The following is a 17,087-nucleotide window of genomic DNA, read 5'->3' as shown; positions in this document are numbered from 1 at the left end:
TGCCTACAGCACCTGGTATTCCCAGGCGGTCTCCCATCCAAGTACTAACCAGGCCCGACCCTGCTTAGCTTCCGAGATCGGACGAGATCGGGCGCATTCAGGGTGGTATGGCCGTAGGCGAGGAGTGCGCCGATTCCGAGCCTCTTGTGCTGTGTCAGCTCGGCATCCACCCCCCTCTTGCAATGCTGAACGCTGTCCTCGGCAGTGTGTTTCTGCTCTAAGAGTGTGCCGATTCCGAGCCTCTTGTGCTGTGTCGGCTCTGACGTCCCCACCCCTCTTGCAATGCTGAACGCTGTCCTCGGCAGTGTGTTTCTGCACTAAGAGTCAGCCGATTCCGAGCCTCTTGTGCTGTGTCGGCTCTGACGTCCACACCCCTCTTGCAATGCTGAACGCTGTCCTCGGCAGTGTGTTTCTGCTCTAAGAGTCAGCCGATTCCGAGCCTCTTGTGCTGTGTCGGCTCTGAAGTCCACACCCCTCTTGCAATGCTGAACGCTGTCCTCTGCAGTGTGCTGCTGCTCTTTTTTTGCCTCAAGCTCAGGAGCCACAGCTGCCGGCTTGGAAAAGCAACGAGCAGCTCCATGCACCCACTTTTGAAATACCCGCTTGCCTATTCATGTTTGCAAAGAAACTGCCTGTAAATTCAGCTCAAGCCACACTAGCACTCACTCTACCAAGCGTCAGTTCCTTACAAAAATAAAAATAAATCTCTAAAAGAAAGAAATAAACACACACACACACACACAATTTTCCTGCTGGGGTCTCCTCGACTCTTTGGAAGGCAGAGGTCGACGTGGGTTAAGGCCCTTCCTTACCTTCTCTGCTGGTGGTCTACGAGTGCAGGAAAGAAGCAGGCCCAGTAACAGCAACCGAGGCCCCCAGCCCAGCCCAGCCCATGCAGGGAACACCTGAAGGCTGACTCTCTAACCCAGTGCTGCTCCAAGTTGGTTTGGCAAAAGTTTGCAAAGAAGCTGCCTGTAAATTCAGCTCAAGCCACACTAGCACTCACCCAAGCGTCGGGTCCTTATAAAAAGGAAAAAAAGCACCTCTAAAAAATAAGAAATAAACACACACACAATTTTCCTGCTCCGGTCTCCTCGACTCCTTGGAAGGCAGAGGGCGATGTTGGTTGCGGCCCTTACCTTCTCCGGCTGGTGGCCTACAAGTGCAGGAAAGAAGCAGGCCCAGTAACAGCAACTGAGGCCCCCAACCCAGCACAGCCCAGGCAGGCATCAGCTGAAGGCTGATTCTCTAACCCAGTGGTGCTCCAAGTTGGTTTGGCAAACGTTTGCAAAGAAGCCGCCCGTAAATTCAGATCAAACCACACTAGCACTCACCCAAGCGTCGGTTCCTTATAAAAAGGGGGAAAAAAGCACCTCTAAAAAATAAGAAATAAACACACACACAATTTTCCTGCTCCGGTCTCCTCGACTCCTTGGAAGGCAAAGGGCGATGTTGGTTGAGGCCCTTACCTTCTCCGGCTGGTGGCCTACAAGTTCAGGAAAGAAGCAGGCCCAGTAACAGCAACTGAGGCCCCCAGCCCAGCCTAGCCCATGCAGGGAACACCTGAAGGCTGACTCTCTAACCCAGTGCTGCTCCAAGTTGGTTTGGCAAATGTTTGCAAAGAAGCTGCCTGTAAATTCAGCTCAAGCCACACTAGCACTCACCCAAGCGTCGGTTCCTTATAAAAAGGAAAAAAAAGCACCTCTAAAAAATAAGAAATAAACACACACCCAATTTTCCTGCTCCAGTCTCCTCGACCCCTTGGAAGGCAGAGGGCGATGTTGGTTGCAGCCCTTACCTTCTCCGGCTGGTGGCCTACAAGTGCAGGAAAGAAGCAGGCCCAGTAACAGCAACTGAGGCCCCCAACCCAGCACAGCGCAGGCAGGCATCAGCTGAAGGCTGATTCTCTACCCCATTGGTGCTCCAAGTTGGTTTGGCAAACGTTTGCAAAGAAGCCGCCCGTAAATTCAGATCAAACCACACTAGCACTCACCCAAGCGTCGGGAAGGCGGAGGGCAATGTCAGCTGAGGGCCTCACCTTCTCCGGCGGGTGGCCTACACGTCCAGGAAAGAAGCAAGCCCAGGAACAGCAGCTGAGGCCCCCAGCCCAGCCCAGCCCAGCCCAGCCCTGCCCAGGTCAGGCATCAGCTGAAGGCCGACTCCCTGCACATGGGAAGGACCGAGGCCAGACCCTGGGCTCCTGGGCTCCTGGGCCCCTAGGCTGAAGGCTCGACCAGCGCTCGATCAGGCTCGATCAGGCGAGATTATTAGGTAGCATGGGGCCCAGCTGGGACTTCTAGGAAGCTTAGGGTGACCGCCACTTCTTCCCCATCCAGAGGCCTGGCTATGGAGACGAGAGGCATGATGTGGCCTCCCTTCCTGCCTCTTGAAGGCCCCTCTCCCCCCGTGAGCAGTTCCCGCTCCAAGTGTCCCCCTGTCTCCCAAGGTGCACTCTACCTCTAGACCCCACATATGCAGATGAGACCCATCCACTTCCCTCCACTAGCTGTAGGGGGCCTTGCGTGTCCACGTTTCAATGGCAGGGAAAGGGCCCACTCGAGAGAAAACAGAAAGACGCTGAAGGAGCTTTGGCAGGGACACGAGCTGCTCTTTTTTGCTCCATCCGAGCCGACAAGCTGCCGTCGATTCAGCCTCCCGCTGCTGGAGTGTGCTGCTCCAAGTTAGTTTGGCGAAAACGTGTTCGCTACTGACGGGGGTCTGTATTGGAGCAAGGGCTGCTGGCTGCCCCTTTGCCTTTTTCACGCGCTGTGTTTGTTAAAATTAAAAGGAGAATGGAGGAAAATGATAGCTCAAGGCGGAGAAGACGAACGCCACCTATCGGGGACAGAGTAGCAAAATGCCTACAGCACCTGGTATTCCCAGGCGGTCTCCCATCCAAGTACTAACCAGGCCCGACCCTGCTTAGCTTCCGAGATCGGACGAGATCGGGCGCATTCAGGGTGGTATGGCCGTAGGCGAGGAGTGCGCCGATTCCGAGCCTCTTGTGCTGTGTCAGCTCGGCATCCACCCCCCTCTTGCAATGCTGAACGCTGTCCTCGGCAGTGTGTTTCTGCTCTAAGAGTGTGCCGATTCCGAGCCTCTTGTGCTGTGTCGGCTCTGACGTCCCCACCCCTCTTGCAATGCTGAACGCTGTCCTCGGCAGTGTGTTTCTGCACTAAGAGTCAGCCGATTCCGAGCCTCTTGTGCTGTGTCGGCTGTGACGTCCCCACCCCTCTTGCAATGCTGAACGCTGTCCTCGGCAGTGTGTTTCTGCACTAAGAGTCAGCCGATTCCGAGCCTCTTGTGCTGTGTCGGCTGTGACGTCCCCACCCCTCTTGCAATGCTGAACGCTGTCCTCGGCAGTGTGTTTCTGCACTAAGAGTCAGCCGATTCCGAGCCTCTTGTGCTGTGTCGGCTCTGACGTCCACACCCCTCTTGCAATGCTGAACGCTGTCCTCGGCAGTGTGTTTCTGCTCTAAGAGTCAGCCGATTCCGAGCCTCTTGTGCTGTGTCGGCTCTGAAGTCCACACCCCTCTTGCAATGCTGAACGCTGTCCTCTGCAGTGTGCTGCTGCTCTTTTTTTGCCTCAAGCTCAGGAGCCACAGCTGCCGGCTTGGAAAAGCAACGAGCAGCTTCATGCACCCACTTTTGAAATACCCGCTTGCCTATTCATGTTTGCAAAGAAACTGCCTGTAAATTCAGCTCAAGCCACACTAGCACTCACTCTACCAAGCGTCAGTTCCTTACAAAAATAAAAATAAATCTCTAAAAGAAAGAAATAAACACACACACACACACACAATTTTCCTGCTGGGGTCTCCTCGACTCTTTGGAAGGCAGAGGTCGACGTGGGTTAAGGCCCTTCCTTACCTTCTCTGCTGGTGGTCTACGAGTGCAGGAAAGAAGCAGGCCCAGTAACAGCAACCGAGGCCCCCAGCCCAGCCCAGCCCATGCAGGGAACACCTGAAGGCTGACTCTCTAACCCAGTGCTGCTCCAAGTTGGTTTGGCAAAAGTTTGCAAAGAAGCTGCCTGTAAATTCAGCTCAAGCCACACTAGCACTCACCCAAGCGTCGGGTCCTTATAAAAAGGAAAAAAAGCACCTCTAAAAAATAAGAAATAAACACACACACAATTTTCCTGCTCCGGTCTCCTCGACTCCTTGGAAGGCAGAGGGCGATGTTGGTTGCGGCCCTTACCTTCTCCGGCTGGTGGCCTACAAGTGCAGGAAAGAAGCAGGCCCAGTAACAGCAACTGAGGCCCCCAACCCAGCACAGCCCAGGCAGGCATCAGCTGAAGGCTGATTCTCTAACCCAGTGGTGCTCCAAGTTGGTTTGGCAAACGTTTGCAAAGAAGCCGCCCGTAAATTCAGATCAAACCACACTAGCACTCACCCAAGCGTCGGTTCCTTATAAAAAGGGGGAAAAAAGCACCTCTAAAAAATAAGAAATAAACACACACACAATTTTCCTGCTCCGGTCTCCTCGACTCCTTGGAAGGCAAAGGGCGATGTTGGTTGAGGCCCTTACCTTCTCCGGCTGGTGGCCTACAAGTTCAGGAAAGAAGCAGGCCCAGTAACAGCAACTGAGGCCCCCAGCCCAGCCTAGCCCATGCAGGGAACACCTGAAGGCTGACTCTCTAACCCAGTGCTGCTCCAAGTTGGTTTGGCAAATGTTTGCAAAGAAGCTGCCTGTAAATTCAGCTCAAGCCACACTAGCACTCACCCAAGCGTCGGTTCCTTATAAAAAGGAAAAAAAAGCACCTCTAAAAAATAAGAAATAAACACACACCCAATTTTCCTGCTCCAGTCTCCTCGACCCCTTGGAAGGCAGAGGGCGATGTTGGTTGCAGCCCTTACCTTCTCCGGCTGGTGGCCTACAAGTGCAGGAAAGAAGCAGGCCCAGTAACAGCAACTGAGGCCCCCAACCCAGCACAGCGCAGGCAGGCATCAGCTGAAGGCTGATTCTCTACCCCATTGGTGCTCCAAGTTGGTTTGGCAAACGTTTGCAAAGAAGCCGCCCGTAAATTCAGATCAAACCACACTAGCACTCACCCAAGCGTCGGGAAGGCGGAGGGCAATGTCAGCTGAGGGCCTCACCTTCTCCGGCGGGTGGCCTACACGTCCAGGAAAGAAGCAAGCCCAGGAACAGCAGCTGAGGCCCCCAGCCCAGCCCAGCCCAGCCCAGCCCAGCCCTGCCCAGGTCAGGCATCAGCTGAAGGCCGACTCCCTGCACATGGGAAGGACCGAGGCCAGACCCTGGGCTCCTGGGCTCCTGGGCCCCTAGGCTGAAGGCTCGACCAGCGCTCGATCAGGCTCGATCAGGCGAGATTATTAGGTAGCATGGGGCCCAGCTGGGACTTCTAGGAAGCTTAGGGTGACCGCCACTTCTTCCCCATCCAGAGGCCTGGCTATGGAGACGAGAGGCATGATGTGGCCTCCCTTCCTGCCTCTTGAAGGCCCCTCTCCCCCCGTGAGCAGTTCCCGCTCCAAGTGTCCCCCTGTCTCCCAAGGTGCACTCTACCTCTAGACCCCACATATGCAGATGAGACCCATCCACTTCCCTCCACTAGCTGTAGGGGGCCTTGCGTGTCCACGTTTCAATGGCAGGGAAAGGGCCCACTCGAGAGAAAACAGAAAGACGCTGAAGGAGCTTTGGCAGGGACACGAGCTGCTCTTTTTTGCTCCATCCGAGCCGACAAGCTGCCGTCGATTCAGCCTCCCGCTGCTGGAGTGTGCTGCTCCAAGTTAGTTTGGCGAAAACGTGTTCGCTACTGACGGGGGTCTGTATTGGAGCAAGGGCTGCTGGCTGCCCCTTTGCCTTTTTCACGCGCTGTGTTTGTTAAAATTAAAAGGAGAATGGAGGAAAATGATAGCTCAAGGCGGAGAAGACGAACGCCACCTATCGGGGACAGAGTAGCAAAATGCCTACAGCACCTGGTATTCCCAGGCGGTCTCCCATCCAAGTACTAACCAGGCCCGACCCTGCTTAGCTTCCGAGATCGGACGAGATCGGGCGCATTCAGGGTGGTATGGCCGTAGGCGAGGACTGCGCCGATTCCGAGCCTCTTGTGCTGTGTCAGCTCGGCATCCACCCCCCTCTTGCAATGCTGAACGCTGTCCTCGGCAGTGTGTTTCTGCTCTAAGAGTGTGCCGATTCCGAGCCTCTTGTGCTGTGTCGGCTCTGACGTCCACACCCCTCTTGCAATGCTGAACGCTGTCCTCGGCAGTGTGTTTCTGCTCTAAGAGTCAGCCGATTCCGAGCCTCTTGTGCTGTGTCGGCTCTGAAGTCCACACCCCTCTTGCAATGCTGAACGCTGTCCTCTGCAGTGTGCTGCTGCTCTTTTTTTGCCTCAAGCTCAGGAGCCACAGCTGCCGGCTTGGAAAAGCAACAAGCAGCTCCATGCACCCACTTTTGAAATACCCGCTTGCCTATTCATGTTTGCAAAGAAACTGCCTGTAAATTCAGCTCAAGCCACACTAGCACTCACTCTACCAAGCGTCAGTTCCTTACAAAAATAAAAATAAATCTCTAAAAGAAAGAAATAAACACACACACACACACACAATTTTCCTGCTGGGGTCTCCTCGACTCTTTGGAAGGCAGAGGTCGACGTGGGTTAAGGCCCTTCCTTACCTTCTCTGCTGGTGGTCTACGAGTGCAGGAAAGAAGCAGGCCCAGTAACAGCAACCGAGGCCCCCAGCCCAGCCCAGCCCATGCAGGGAACACCTGAAGGCTGACTCTCTAACCCAGTGCTGCTCCAAGTTGGTTTGGCAAAAGTTTGCAAAGAAGCTGCCTGTAAATTCAGCTCAAGCCACACTAGCACTCACCCAAGCGTCGGGTCCTTATAAAAAGGAAAAAAAGCACCTCTAAAAAATAAGAAATAAACACACACACAATTTTCCTGCTCCGGTCTCCTCGACTCCTTGGAAGGCAGAGGGCGATGTTGGTTGCGGCCCTTACCTTCTCCGGCTGGTGGCCTACAAGTGCAGGAAAGAAGCAGGCCCAGTAACAGCAACTGAGGCCCCCAACCCAGCACAGCCCAGGCAGGCATCAGCTGAAGGCTGATTCTCTAACCCAGTGGTGCTCCAAGTTGGTTTGGCAAACGTTTGCAAAGAAGCCGCCCGTAAATTCAGATCAAACCACACTAGCACTCACCCAAGCGTCGGTTCCTTATAAAAAGGGGGAAAAAAGCACCTCTAAAAAATAAGAAATAAACACACACACAATTTTCCTGCTCCGGTCTCCTCGACTCCTTGGAAGGCAAAGGGCGATGTTGGTTGAGGCCCTTACCTTCTCCGGCTGGTGGCCTACAAGTTCAGGAAAGAAGCAGGCCCAGTAACAGCAACTGAGGCCCCCAGCCCAGCCTAGCCCATGCAGGGAACACCTGAAGGCTGACTCTCTAACCCAGTGCTGCTCCAAGTTGGTTTGGCAAATGTTTGCAAAGAAGCTGCCTGTAAATTCAGCTCAAGCCACACTAGCACTCACCCAAGCGTCGGTTCCTTATAAAAAGGAAAAAAAAGCACCTCTAAAAAATAAGAAATAAACACACACCCAATTTTCCTGCTCCAGTCTCCTCGACCCCTTGGAAGGCAGAGGGCGATGTTGGTTGCAGCCCTTACCTTCTCCGGCTGGTGGCCTACAAGTGCAGGAAAGAAGCAGGCCCAGTAACAGCAACTGAGGCCCCCAACCCAGCACAGCGCAGGCAGGCATCAGCTGAAGGCTGATTCTCTACCCCATTGGTGCTCCAAGTTGGTTTGGCAAACGTTTGCAAAGAAGCCGCCCGTAAATTCAGATCAAACCACACTAGCACTCACCCAAGCGTCGGGAAGGCGGAGGGCAATGTCAGCTGAGGGCCTCACCTTCTCCGGCGGGTGGCCTACACGTCCAGGAAAGAAGCAAGCCCAGGAACAGCAGCTGAGGCCCCCAGCCCAGCCCAGCCCAGCCCAGCCCAGCCCTGCCCAGGTCAGGCATCAGCTGAAGGCCGACTCCCTGCACATGGGAAGGACCGAGGCCAGACCCTGGGCTCCTGGGCCCCTAGGCTGAAGGCTCGCCTCGGCTCGACCAGCGCTCGATCAGGCTCGATCAGGCGAGATTATTAGGTAGCATGGGGCCCAGCTGGGACTTCTAGGAAGCTTAGGGTGACCGCCACTTCTTCCCCATCCAGAGGCCTGGCTATGGAGACGAGAGGCATGATGTGGCCTCCCTTCCTGCCTCTTGAAGGCCCCTCTCCCCCCGTGAGCAGTTCCCGCTCCAAGTGTCCCCCTGTCTCCCAAGGTGCACTCTACCTCTAGACCCCACATATGCAGATGAGACCCATCCACTTCCCTCCACTAGCTGTAGGGGGCCTTGCGTGTCCACGTTTCAATGGCAGGGAAAGGGCCCACTCGAGAGAAAACAGAAAGACGCTGAAGGAGCTTTGGCAGGGACACGAGCTGCTCTTTTTTGCTCCATCCGAGCCGACAAGCTGCCGTCGATTCAGCCTCCCGCTGCTGGAGTGTGCTGCTCCAAGTTAGTTTGGCGAAAACGTGTTCGCTACTGACGGGGGTCTGTATTGGAGCAAGGGCTGCTGGCTGCCCCTTTGCCTTTTTCACGCGCTGTGTTTGTTAAAATTAAAAGGAGAATGGAGGAAAATGATAGCTCAAGGCGGAGAAGACGAACGCCACCTATCGGGGACAGAGTAGCAAAATGCCTACAGCACCTGGTATTCCCAGGCGGTCTCCCATCCAAGTACTAACCAGGCCCGACCCTGCTTAGCTTCCGAGATCGGACGAGATCGGGCGCATTCAGGGTGGTATGGCCGTAGGCGAGGAGTGCGCCGATTCCGAGCCTCTTGTGCTGTGTCAGCTCGGCATCCACCCCCCTCTTGCAATGCTGAACGCTGTCCTCGGCAGTGTGTTTCTGCTCTAAGAGTGTGCCGATTCCGAGCCTCTTGTGCTGTGTCGGCTCTGACGTCCCCACCCCTCTTGCAATGCTGAACGCTGTCCTCGGCAGTGTGTTTCTGCACTAAGAGTCAGCCGATTCCGAGCCTCTTGTGCTGTGTCGGCTCTGACGTCCACACCCCTCTTGCAATGCTGAACGCTGTCCTCGGCAGTGTGTTTCTGCTCTAAGAGTCAGCCGATTCCGAGCCTCTTGTGCTGTGTCGGCTCTGAAGTCCACACCCCTCTTGCAATGCTGAACGCTGTCCTCTGCAGTGTGCTGCTGCTCTTTTTTTGCCTCAAGCTCAGGAGCCACAGCTGCCGGCTTGGAAAAGCAACGAGCAGCTCCATGCACCCACTTTTGAAATACCCGCTTGCCTATTCATGTTTGCAAAGAAACTGCCTGTAAATTCAGCTCAAGCCACACTAGCACTCACTCTACCAAGCGTCAGTTCCTTACAAAAATAAAAATAAATCTCTAAAAGAAAGAAATAAACACACACACACACACACAATTTTCCTGCTGGGGTCTCCTCGACTCTTTGGAAGGCAGAGGTCGACGTGGGTTAAGGCCCTTCCTTACCTTCTCTGCTGGTGGTCTACGAGTGCAGGAAAGAAGCAGGCCCAGTAACAGCAACCGAGGCCCCCAGCCCAGCCCAGCCCATGCAGGGAACACCTGAAGGCTGACTCTCTAACCCAGTGCTGCTCCAAGTTGGTTTGGCAAAAGTTTGCAAAGAAGCTGCCTGTAAATTCAGCTCAAGCCACACTAGCACTCACCCAAGCGTCGGGTCCTTATAAAAAGGAAAAAAAGCACCTCTAAAAAATAAGAAATAAACACACACACAATTTTCCTGCTCCGGTCTCCTCGACTCCTTGGAAGGCAGAGGGCGATGTTGGTTGCGGCCCTTACCTTCTCCGGCTGGTGGCCTACAAGTGCAGGAAAGAAGCAGGCCCAGTAACAGCAACTGAGGCCCCCAACCCAGCACAGCCCAGGCAGGCATCAGCTGAAGGCTGATTCTCTAACCCAGTGGTGCTCCAAGTTGGTTTGGCAAACGTTTGCAAAGAAGCCGCCCGTAAATTCAGATCAAACCACACTAGCACTCACCCAAGCGTCGGTTCCTTATAAAAAGGGGGAAAAAAGCACCTCTAAAAAATAAGAAATAAACACACACACAATTTTCCTGCTCCGGTCTCCTCGACTCCTTGGAAGGCAAAGGGCGATGTTGGTTGAGGCCCTTACCTTCTCCGGCTGGTGGCCTACAAGTTCAGGAAAGAAGCAGGCCCAGTAACAGCAACTGAGGCCCCCAGCCCAGCCTAGCCCATGCAGGGAACACCTGAAGGCTGACTCTCTAACCCAGTGCTGCTCCAAGTTGGTTTGGCAAATGTTTGCAAAGAAGCTGCCTGTAAATTCAGCTCAAGCCACACTAGCACTCACCCAAGCGTCGGTTCCTTATAAAAAGGAAAAAAAAGCACCTCTAAAAAATAAGAAATAAACACACACCCAATTTTCCTGCTCCAGTCTCCTCGACCCCTTGGAAGGCAGAGGGCGATGTTGGTTGCAGCCCTTACCTTCTCCGGCTGGTGGCCTACAAGTGCAGGAAAGAAGCAGGCCCAGTAACAGCAACTGAGGCCCCCAACCCAGCACAGCGCAGGCAGGCATCAGCTGAAGGCTGATTCTCTACCCCATTGGTGCTCCAAGTTGGTTTGGCAAACGTTTGCAAAGAAGCCGCCCGTAAATTCAGATCAAACCACACTAGCACTCACCCAAGCGTCGGGAAGGCGGAGGGCAATGTCAGCTGAGGGCCTCACCTTCTCCGGCGGGTGGCCTACACGTCCAGGAAAGAAGCAAGCCCAGGAACAGCAGCTGAGGCCCCCAGCCCAGCCCAGCCCAGCCCAGCCCAGCCCTGCCCAGGTCAGGCATCAGCTGAAGGCCGACTCCCTGCACATGGGAAGGACCGAGGCCAGACCCTGGGCTCCTGGGCTCCTGGGCCCCTAGGCTGAAGGCTCGCCTCGGCTCGACCAGCGCTCGATTAGGCTCGATCAGGCGAGATTATTAGGTAGCATGGGGCCCAGCTGGGACTTCTAGGAAGCTTAGGGTGACCGCCACTTCTTCCCCATCCAGAGGCCTGGCTATGGAGACGAGAGGCATGATGTGGCCTCCCTTCCTGCCTCTTGAAGGCCCCTCTCCCCCCGTGAGCAGTTCCCGCTCCAAGTGTCCCCCTGTCTCCCAAGGTGCACTCTACCTCTAGACCCCACATATGCAGATGAGACCCATCCACTTCCCTCCACTAGCTGTAGGGGGCCTTGCGTGTCCACGTTTCAATGGCAGGGAAAGGGCCCACTCGAGAGAAAACAGAAAGACGCTGAAGGAGCTTTGGCAGGGACACGAGCTGCTCTTTTTTGCTCCATCCGAGCCGACAAGCTGCCGTCGATTCAGCCTCCCGCTGCTGGAGTGTGCTGCTCCAAGTTAGTTTGGCGAAAACGTGTTCGCTACTGACGGGGGTCTGTATTGGAGCAAGGGCTGCTGGCTGCCCCTTTGCCTTTTTCACGCGCTGTGTTTGTTAAAATTAAAAGGAGAATGGAGGAAAATGATAGCTCAAGGCGGAGAAGACGAACGCCACCTATCGGGGACAGAGTAGCAAAATGCCTACAGCACCTGGTATTCCCAGGCGGTCTCCCATCCAAGTACTAACCAGGCCCGACCCTGCTTAGCTTCCGAGATCGGACGAGATCGGGCGCATTCAGGGTGGTATGGCCGTAGGCGAGGAGTGCGCCGATTCCGAGCCTCTTGTGCTGTGTCAGCTCGGCATCCACCCCCCTCTTGCAATGCTGAACGCTGTCCTCGGCAGTGTGTTTCTGCTCTAAGAGTGTGCCGATTCCGAGCCTCTTGTGCTGTGTCGGCTCTGACGTCCCCACCCCTCTTGCAATGCTGAACGCTGTCCTCGGCAGTGTGTTTCTGCACTAAGAGTCAGCCGATTCCGAGCCTCTTGTGCTGTGTCGGCTCTGACGTCCACACCCCTCTTGCAATGCTGAACGCTGTCCTCTGCAGTGTGCTGCTGCTCTTTTTTTGCCTCAAGCTCAGGAGCCACAGCTGCCGGCTTGGAAAAGCAACGAGCAGCTTCATGCACCCACTTTTGAAATACCCGCTTGCCTATTCATGTTTGCAAAGAAACTGCCTGTAAATTCAGCTCAAGCCACACTAGCACTCACTCTACCAAGCGTCAGTTCCTTACAAAAATAAAAATAAATCTCTAAAAGAAAGAAATAAACACACACACACACACACAATTTTCCTGCTGGGGTCTCCTCGACTCTTTGGAAGGCAGAGGTCGACGTGGGTTAAGGCCCTTCCTTACCTTCTCTGCTGGTGGTCTACGAGTGCAGGAAAGAAGCAGGCCCAGTAACAGCAACCGAGGCCCCCAGCCCAGCCCAGCCCATGCAGGGAACACCTGAAGGCTGACTCTCTAACCCAGTGCTGCTCCAAGTTGGTTTGGCAAAAGTTTGCAAAGAAGCTGCCTGTAAATTCAGCTCAAGCCACACTAGCACTCACCCAAGCGTCGGGTCCTTATAAAAAGGAAAAAAAGCACCTCTAAAAAATAAGAAATAAACACACACACAATTTTCCTGCTCCGGTCTCCTCGACTCCTTGGAAGGCAGAGGGCGATGTTGGTTGCGGCCCTTACCTTCTCCGGCTGGTGGCCTACAAGTGCAGGAAAGAAGCAGGCCCAGTAACAGCAACTGAGGCCCCCAACCCAGCACAGCCCAGGCAGGCATCAGCTGAAGGCTGATTCTCTAACCCAGTGGTGCTCCAAGTTGGTTTGGCAAACGTTTGCAAAGAAGCCGCCCGTAAATTCAGATCAAACCACACTAGCACTCACCCAAGCGTCGGTTCCTTATAAAAAGGGGGAAAAAAGCACCTCTAAAAAATAAGAAATAAACACACACACAATTTTCCTGCTCCGGTCTCCTCGACTCCTTGGAAGGCAAAGGGCGATGTTGGTTGAGGCCCTTACCTTCTCCGGCTGGTGGCCTACAAGTTCAGGAAAGAAGCAGGCCCAGTAACAGCAACTGAGGCCCCCAGCCCAGCCTAGCCCATGCAGGGAACACCTGAAGGCTGACTCTCTAACCCAGTGCTGCTCCAAGTTGGTTTGGCAAATGTTTGCAAAGAAGCTGCCTGTAAATTCAGCTCAAGCCACACTAGCACTCACCCAAGCGTCGGTTCCTTATAAAAAGGAAAAAAAAGCACCTCTAAAAAATAAGAAATAAACACACACCCAATTTTCCTGCTCCAGTCTCCTCGACCCCTTGGAAGGCAGAGGGCGATGTTGGTTGCAGCCCTTACCTTCTCCGGCTGGTGGCCTACAAGTGCAGGAAAGAAGCAGGCCCAGTAACAGCAACTGAGGCCCCCAACCCAGCACAGCGCAGGCAGGCATCAGCTGAAGGCTGATTCTCTACCCCATTGGTGCTCCAAGTTGGTTTGGCAAACGTTTGCAAAGAAGCCGCCCGTAAATTCAGATCAAACCACACTAGCACTCACCCAAGCGTCGGGAAGGCGGAGGGCAATGTCAGCTGAGGGCCTCACCTTCTCCGGCGGGTGGCCTACACGTCCAGGAAAGAAGCAAGCCCAGGAACAGCAGCTGAGGCCCCCAGCCCAGCCCAGCCCAGCCCAGCCCAGCCCTGCCCAGGTCAGGCATCAGCTGAAGGCCGACTCCCTGCACATGGGAAGGACCGAGGCCAGACCCTGGGCTCCTGGGCTCCTGGGCCCCTAGGCTGAAGGCTCGACCAGCGCTCGATCAGGCTCGATCAGGCGAGATTATTAGGTAGCATGGGGCCCAGCTGGGACTTCTAGGAAGCTTAGGGTGACCGCCACTTCTTCCCCATCCAGAGGCCTGGCTATGGAGACGAGAGGCATGATGTGGCCTCCCTTCCTGCCTCTTGAAGGCCCCTCTCCCCCCGTGAGCAGTTCCCGCTCCAAGTGTCCCCCTGTCTCCCAAGGTGCACTCTACCTCTAGACCCCACATATGCAGATGAGACCCATCCACTTCCCTCCACTAGCTGTAGGGGGCCTTGCGTGTCCACGTTTCAATGGCAGGGAAAGGGCCCACTCGAGAGAAAACAGAAAGACGCTGAAGGAGCTTTGGCAGGGACACGAGCTGCTCTTTTTTGCTCCATCCGAGCCGACAAGCTGCCGTCGATTCAGCCTCCCGCTGCTGGAGTGTGCTGCTCCAAGTTAGTTTGGCGAAAACGTGTTCGCTACTGACGGGGGTCTGTATTGGAGCAAGGGCTGCTGGCTGCCCCTTTGCCTTTTTCACGCGCTGTGTTTGTTAAAATTAAAAGGAGAATGGAGGAAAATGATAGCTCAAGGCGGAGAAGACGAACGCCACCTATCGGGGACAGAGTAGCAAAATGCCTACAGCACCTGGTATTCCCAGGCGGTCTCCCATCCAAGTACTAACCAGGCCCGACCCTGCTTAGCTTCCGAGATCGGACGAGATCGGGCGCATTCAGGGTGGTATGGCCGTAGGCGAGGACTGCGCCGATTCCGAGCCTCTTGTGCTGTGTCAGCTCGGCATCCACCCCCCTCTTGCAATGCTGAACGCTGTCCTCGGCAGTGTGTTTCTGCTCTAAGAGTGTGCCGATTCCGAGCCTCTTGTGCTGTGTCGGCTCTGACGTCCACACCCCTCTTGCAATGCTGAACGCTGTCCTCGGCAGTGTGTTTCTGCTCTAAGAGTCAGCCGATTCCGAGCCTCTTGTGCTGTGTCGGCTCTGAAGTCCACACCCCTCTTGCAATGCTGAACGCTGTCCTCTGCAGTGTGCTGCTGCTCTTTTTTTGCCTCAAGCTCAGGAGCCACAGCTGCCGGCTTGGAAAAGCAACAAGCAGCTCCATGCACCCACTTTTGAAATACCCGCTTGCCTATTCATGTTTGCAAAGAAACTGCCTGTAAATTCAGCTCAAGCCACACTAGCACTCACTCTACCAAGCGTCAGTTCCTTACAAAAATAAAAATAAATCTCTAAAAGAAAGAAATAAACACACACACACACACACAATTTTCCTGCTGGGGTCTCCTCGACTCTTTGGAAGGCAGAGGTCGACGTGGGTTAAGGCCCTTCCTTACCTTCTCTGCTGGTGGTCTACGAGTGCAGGAAAGAAGCAGGCCCAGTAACAGCAACCGAGGCCCCCAGCCCAGCCCAGCCCATGCAGGGAACACCTGAAGGCTGACTCTCTAACCCAGTGCTGCTCCAAGTTGGTTTGGCAAAAGTTTGCAAAGAAGCTGCCTGTAAATTCAGCTCAAGCCACACTAGCACTCACCCAAGCGTCGGGTCCTTATAAAAAGGAAAAAAAGCACCTCTAAAAAATAAGAAATAAACACACACACAATTTTCCTGCTCCGGTCTCCTCGACTCCTTGGAAGGCAGAGGGCGATGTTGGTTGCGGCCCTTACCTTCTCCGGCTGGTGGCCTACAAGTGCAGGAAAGAAGCAGGCCCAGTAACAGCAACTGAGGCCCCCAACCCAGCACAGCCCAGGCAGGCATCAGCTGAAGGCTGATTCTCTAACCCAGTGGTGCTCCAAGTTGGTTTGGCAAACGTTTGCAAAGAAGCCGCCCGTAAATTCAGATCAAACCACACTAGCACTCACCCAAGCGTCGGTTCCTTATAAAAAGGGGGAAAAAAGCACCTCTAAAAAATAAGAAATAAACACACACACAATTTTCCTGCTCCGGTCTCCTCGACTCCTTGGAAGGCAAAGGGCGATGTTGGTTGAGGCCCTTACCTTCTCCGGCTGGTGGCCTACAAGTTCAGGAAAGAAGCAGGCCCAGTAACAGCAACTGAGGCCCCCAGCCCAGCCTAGCCCATGCAGGGAACACCTGAAGGCTGACTCTCTAACCCAGTGCTGCTCCAAGTTGGTTTGGCAAATGTTTGCAAAGAAGCTGCCTGTAAATTCAGCTCAAGCCACACTAGCACTCACCCAAGCGTCGGTTCCTTATAAAAAGGAAAAAAAAGCACCTCTAAAAAATAAGAAATAAACACACACCCAATTTTCCTGCTCCAGTCTCCTCGACCCCTTGGAAGGCAGAGGGCGATGTTGGTTGCAGCCCTTACCTTCTCCGGCTGGTGGCCTACAAGTGCAGGAAAGAAGCAGGCCCAGTAACAGCAACTGAGGCCCCCAACCCAGCACAGCGCAGGCAGGCATCAGCTGAAGGCTGATTCTCTACCCCATTGGTGCTCCAAGTTGGTTTGGCAAACGTTTGCAAAGAAGCCGCCCGTAAATTCAGATCAAACCACACTAGCACTCACCCAAGCGTCGGGAAGGCGGAGGGCAATGTCAGCTGAGGGCCTCACCTTCTCCGGCGGGTGGCCTACACGTCCAGGAAAGAAGCAAGCCCAGGAACAGCAGCTGAGGCCCCCAGCCCAGCCCAGCCCAGCCCAGCCCAGCCCTGCCCAGGTCAGGCATCAGCTGAAGGCCGACTCCCTGCACATGGGAAGGACCGAGGCCAGACCCTGGGCTCCTGGGCCCCTAGGCTGAAGGCTCGCCTCGGCTCGACCAGCGCTCGATCAGGCTCGATCAGGCGAGATTATTAGGTAGCATGGGGCCCAGCTGGGACTTCTAGGAAGCTTAGGGTGACCGCCACTTCTTCCCCATCCAGAGGCCTGGCTATGGAGACGAGAGGCATGATGTGGCCTCCCTTCCTGCCTCTTGAAGGCCCCTCTCCCCCCGTGAGCAGTTCCCGCTCCAAGTGTCCCCCTGTCTCCCAAGGTGCACTCTACCTCTAGACCCCACATATGCAGATGAGACCCATCCACTTCCCTCCACTAGCTGTAGGGGGCCTTGCGTGTCCACGTTTCAATGGCAGGGAAAGGGCCCACTCGAGAGAAAACAGAAAGACGCTGAAGGAGCTTTGGCAGGGACACGAGCTGCTCTTTTTTGCTCCATCCGAGCCGACAAGCTGCCGTCGATTCAGCCTCCCGCTGCTGGAGTGTGCTGCTCCAAGTTAGTTTGGCGAAAACGTGTTCGCTACTGACGGGGGTCTGTATTGGAGCAAGGGCTGCTGGCTGCCCCTTTGCCTTTTTCACGCGCTGTGTTTGTTAAAATTAAAAGGAGAATGGAGGAAAATGATAGCTCAAGGCGGAGAAGACGAACGCCACCTATCGGGGACAGAGTAGCAAAA

At 54.7% G+C, this 17,087-nt stretch overlaps 6 non-coding genes across 6 annotated transcripts; all 6 read right to left on the bottom strand.

Moving 5' to 3' along the window:
* LOC138563709 (5S ribosomal RNA) lies at window positions 1-119 on the bottom strand. The gene has a single exon (XR_011299684.1). It is a non-coding gene; the product is annotated as a 5S ribosomal RNA (ribosomal RNA).
* Window positions 120-2,858: 2,739 nt separating this feature from the next.
* On the bottom strand, window positions 2,859-2,977 carry LOC138563697 (5S ribosomal RNA). Its single transcript, XR_011299672.1, has one exon. It is a non-coding gene; the product is annotated as a 5S ribosomal RNA (ribosomal RNA).
* Window positions 2,978-5,921: 2,944 nt separating this feature from the next.
* On the bottom strand, window positions 5,922-6,040 carry LOC138563685 (5S ribosomal RNA). Its single transcript, XR_011299660.1, has one exon. It is a non-coding gene; the product is annotated as a 5S ribosomal RNA (ribosomal RNA).
* Window positions 6,041-8,686: 2,646 nt separating this feature from the next.
* On the bottom strand, window positions 8,687-8,805 carry LOC138563673 (5S ribosomal RNA). Its single transcript, XR_011299648.1, has one exon. It is a non-coding gene; the product is annotated as a 5S ribosomal RNA (ribosomal RNA).
* A 2,754-nt stretch (window positions 8,806-11,559) lies between these two features.
* Window positions 11,560-11,678, bottom strand: LOC138563658 (5S ribosomal RNA). The gene has a single exon (XR_011299633.1). It is a non-coding gene; the product is annotated as a 5S ribosomal RNA (ribosomal RNA).
* Window positions 11,679-14,322: 2,644 nt separating this feature from the next.
* On the bottom strand, window positions 14,323-14,441 carry LOC138563646 (5S ribosomal RNA). Its single transcript, XR_011299622.1, has one exon. It is a non-coding gene; the product is annotated as a 5S ribosomal RNA (ribosomal RNA).
* Between the last annotated feature and the right edge of the window lie 2,646 nt (window positions 14,442-17,087).

This window comes from Ambystoma mexicanum, chromosome 1q, assembly GCF_040938575.1.
Source record: "Ambystoma mexicanum isolate Mex_15411 chromosome 1q, UKY_AmexF1_1, whole genome shotgun sequence".
NCBI classification, from domain to species: Eukaryota; Metazoa; Chordata; class Amphibia; order Caudata; family Ambystomatidae; genus Ambystoma; species Ambystoma mexicanum.
Note: the sequence above shows the minus strand (reverse complement) of the source record. Positions and strands in the feature narration are given on the sequence as shown.